At 35.7% G+C, this 4,861-nt stretch overlaps 1 protein-coding gene across 1 annotated transcript in view; it reads right to left on the bottom strand.

Moving 5' to 3' along the window:
• Positions 1 to 3,178: 3,178 nt before the first annotated feature.
• LOC144438059 (low-density lipoprotein receptor-related protein 3-like) overlaps positions 3,179 to 4,861 on the bottom strand; it is an 8,864-nt gene continuing 7,181 nt past the window's right edge. Inside the window, exon 4 of the mRNA XM_078127091.1 lies at positions 3,179 to 4,861. This exon is cut by the window's right edge and continues 1,030 nt beyond it. The gene's annotated coding sequence lies outside the window, so the exon portion shown is untranslated.

Raw genomic sequence — 4,861 nt, 5'->3', positions numbered from 1 at the left:
TTGACATTTAAACTTTGATATTGGTTGAAATGATAGTTGTGTCAGTATTTGCAATAATAGAAACCATCGATCGGAAAGACCAACACAAGAAAATGTTTGAAGTCCATCAAAACTTAAAATCGTCGCAGGTATAAAAGTTCAAAGTTTTCAAGAAATTATTTTTATCCTACGTCAACAAGTTGTCGATTTATTGTACATGATATACCAAAGTTACAGTAATCAAAGTCGATTGGAACCCGTAACAGCCAGATAGATTAAATAAAATCATTACTCTCTCGTTCGTTGTAACTTGAATCATATTAAGACTTTTATTCGCAGAAGAAATGAACTAAAATTATGTTATTATTATATTTTTAAAAAAAAAATGAAACACTGGGATATATATCGTCAACATACCTGGATGAAAAATCGTAAAATGTAGTCTCCAACCATCGTAGTTGTTATCAGTCCCATCGGTGACAAAAAAGATGGTAATAGTCCTACCAGTGGATTCATAAAATACTTTGTGGAATGATTTGTACGACCCACACAATCCGTCATCGGCTGTCAACTCCGTATCGGGATCCTTAGATGTACGGTCATAGATATGTAGTGAATCAATACACGAGTTGTTGGCATCTGCGGTCTGCAGTTCAAATGTATCGATGTATACACGTAATCTGCTAGTCTCGTCCGTTGATTCAACTGTAAACACACAGTTCATATCGTTTCCGTACTCGCCTGTTGTCCGTGGATGAGACTCGATGTAATCCCCATTTTGTATGTCAAGGCCAATCACATAGTGAGGGACTAAAGCTTGGGGGTGATTGCAAGTTGAACTCTCAATATTTAACCCTATATGAATACATAAAGGGGAAAAAACAAGTTCGGATTTTCAAGATAACTGTGTATAACATATAGAAACAATACTAGTCATATATACTATAACGTGACTGGTTGAAATCATTCGATTATGCAATATTTTCCGTGTGTTTTTCAAATTTCATCAGCCAGCATTGCTTAGTTTATTAAAGTAATTTTGGTAAAGGTAAATAGAAGATTTACCACAATCGATATAAGTACGACCTCTTCAAACAAAGGCATAATTACGACGTTGAGAATTACGTGTAATTACGTCCACCATTGGTATCTGTCATGTTAGTTTTTTCATGGTAGTAGCCATCATTATGTTATCCATCATCAATGTATGTCACACGTTAGCTAAGTTACCCGCCTTACATGTCAATATACATATTCAAACTCACCAGTCAGCGTGAACACCCTTTCGATATGTAAATTTACGGTGAAATACAGCGTCAGAACTGTAATAATCAATTTTTTTCGGCTCATTTTCTCCTCGATGATGTTACAAGTGGAACAACTGCTGTTGTCATGTTTGAACGTTTTCAAGTAAGATTATGTTTTAGTCTGAGGACACGAATAGCTTAACAATATACCAATATTTGCCTTACAAAGAACTTAACAAGGCTGAGTGAAAAGACCGTAAGGAACAAAATCGAAAGAATAGGTACCTTCGAGTCCATTCTAAAAATGACAATATAACAAATATAACCGAAAGACCGATATTGTGTTCAAGCTTAGACTGAAAAATGGATTCGGGTGATAGAATCCAGATAATTTGATTGAGATTTTATATGAAGATATATATGCATGACTGTTTGGTCAAACTTGTAACGCTAATAAAATGCATGCACATATGCAAGTAATATAATAAGCTGGATAAGCTCTAGTCACATCGTTCATTTGTTCCAATCATTTAGCAGTAACCCTGAATTTTGACCCTGGAATCCTCTTTCCCTAGGAAACTAAACACACTTACGTAATCAAATGTGATTTTGTGTCAGACACTGAAGATAAGTCGACTCTAACCCCCCCCCCCCCCCCAATTGTACATGACCTAAATTTAACCAGACTCAGAGTCGACATTAACTTTCATATTTGTGGGGTTTTTTATGTTAGGTAGGACTAGAGTCGAGTCAGAATCGACTAAACTGGCTAACTGGCTAATAAATAGCAAATGAATACAAATGTCAACATCCACAATCGCAATCACAAACCACCCTTTATTTACTGAAACAAAATTTTCCAAATGTACCACTATATACTCCGTTAGAAAGACCGTTTAGAATTGGTAATAATGTAAAGGGGGATCATTATACGTGCGTGACGGATCGATTATTTTAGGTAACATAAGAATGAGTATGGGGGTGGGGGAGGGTACCTAATATAGATACTATTTATATACAGGACGTATTTGTTTCAATAAACATTTGTGAAAATATTTGATAGAATTGGTGTGCTCGAGTGTTCATGCACGATTTGGAAGTTAAAGTATATTTGTTGATGGTGTGTTTATTTGATGTAAACATACCACTGCGATGGAACCACTGTAGCAAATGTTCTCGATCCCGTCAATAATTCGACAAAAGGTCACGGTGTCAATATCCCCTAGAGGGGGGTTTAATCATTCCTATTGTTGTAGCAACTTATATGCTTCTGGTGTTACATCTATGACGTATATACCTCATATTCTGAATTCATTAAGCTTTAGCATGTAAGTTTCAAATTATACCCCCAGTAAAGTTGCTATGCTAAACAATGATATAGACTCCGCTGTGACATGGTTCAATTTTTGGATGTTGCCAAACAGGTAGGTCCCCTTATTTTTAGAATAATGAAAACTTTATACTCTGGTTACCAGGTTTGAGGTAAGTCAATTAGCAATGATGGTTAAGTATGCTTCAATAAGTAGTCTACTGCGAGTACCTTTAAAATGTGCAGCACATATTACGTAAGAAAAAGTATAAACTCTGCTTGTGCCCCTTTAATCCTCAGGTGCAGTCGTTTACCGTGTGCATTTGCGAATTGTCTTGTGGCTTCGTTACAGTACAGTTGGGCTGATTGGGACCGTTACCATTCACACAAACAAATGGGAACGGTTAAAACAGGCAAATCAAAGTTGCAGATTCTAAGCCATCATCATCATAATCATCATCCTCATCATCATAATCATCATCATCATCATCATCATCATCATCATCATCATCATCATCACCACCACCACAAAATCACCACCACCACCACCACAACAACAACAACAACAACAACAATAAAAACAAAAACAAAAACAAAAACAAAAACAAAAACAAAAACAACAATTACAATTTGTGTGCATGCTAAATTTATTATAAATCCGATCTGGTGACTCGCTTTTGCCAACGGCCAGGAGACACACCTTGCAGGTAATTCTGCATAATTATCCGTCATTCGACAATTCTACATCAAAATGTGCATAAAATACACCCTAAAAAACATAATAGTTAGCACCTTTCCCTTTACACTGATCAAGAAACTGAAAAAAAGGTAATTTCATTTCCGTCATGCGTGTATAAGAGGAGGGTTTTGTCGGTTACGAAGCTTGGTACATTTGTTACTTTTTACTGTCAGCACATGTTTTATCAAAAATTACACTTCAAGATCAAATGAAACGCTTTATAAGTTTAGAATCGTTGCTGGGTTGATCTTTACAATGTTCTTGGCATGATCAGCCCAGCGAACCTTCAAAGAGAAATGCTTTATGGTGCTCTAACATTTTAGCTGTTGGTTCGGGCCCAGACATAGTGACACTTTTGTCGGCCAAGCATCTATAAAAGACGGATTCCATGTCTTGTTCTGTAGAGCCCTATTACAACTTAAGTATTCATACGAGATTAAACGGACTACGATTAGAGTCGTAAACAGGCCAGAACTTCATTGATTCAGTCTTAAACAGTGCGCCGTATGGAGCGACATCAATCTTACGAACATATTGCATATTTGGCCTTGTTATAAACATTGGTACGTACATTTTATTGTCGTACTTGACAACACTTTTAAGTACTGTTGTTACAATTCATACATCTTTTAAGGTTGCCCGGCGATCACCCAAGGACAATCCTATTTATTCCTATGTTTCTCACTGATAATCCGACCGAACCTATATTCTTCCGTGGAGCAGACAAACCCAACGCCCTCTACGGCAGGGCCAGAACAAATAACACTGACGGCACTGACGGTAAGTTGGCGACCCAATTGTGTATCTGAGTGAACATTATCGTTCACTGCCGAAATTCAGGAATATTAAAAACAAAACAAATGTGGCATAGTTACTTTCTGACTTTAATTGTCATTTTGTAAGGCATCTATGGAATGGTAATGTATGATTATGAATTAAAAGTATTAAAAACATGTACACGTACGTACACTTACTTTTTTTTAAAAACTTTCTTTTTTTAACCGACCGACCCATCCTTTTTTAATAAAGGTGCTACGATGAGAAGCATAGGAATAAATAGCGCCGCCTATAGCTCAAACAGAGAAAATGTAGCAATATATAGGTAAGATTGTTGTCATTTCAGATGACGTTCCGTTCCGTTTCAGCTTCAATTGTACTTCTACTACTATCAACTGCGTAAATTATCTTATCACACATTTTCAAACGAAGATCAAAGGTCACAGGTTTGCAAACACAGTATAACAAATCTAAAACAAATCATGACCAATAACTCAATAATACATTTGCAATGGTGATCTAAAAGTGCATTCTTATTATTTCTAGTTTTTAAAATAGTTCATCACTTGAAAAAAAATGCTGTAAATCAAATTTATAATTTCGGAAAAAAATGTATATGATGTGATTTTTTCTGCGTCAAATTGAAATTTTCCAGCGATTTTGAGTGAATTGTAAGTTTTACATTTAAATCATAATTATCATGTTTAAATATTATACATATTTCAAGAAAGGGAGAGCTAGATTTTTAATGGAAACAAATATAATGTCACCCAGCGAGCAAGAACCACAGGGACAGGTAACATTTGAAAA

Source organism: Glandiceps talaboti, chromosome 7 (genome assembly GCF_964340395.1).
Source record: "Glandiceps talaboti chromosome 7, keGlaTala1.1, whole genome shotgun sequence".
Lineage (NCBI taxonomy): Eukaryota > Metazoa > Hemichordata > Enteropneusta > Spengelidae > Glandiceps > Glandiceps talaboti.
This window is presented reverse-complemented; position numbering and strand designations above follow the sequence as displayed.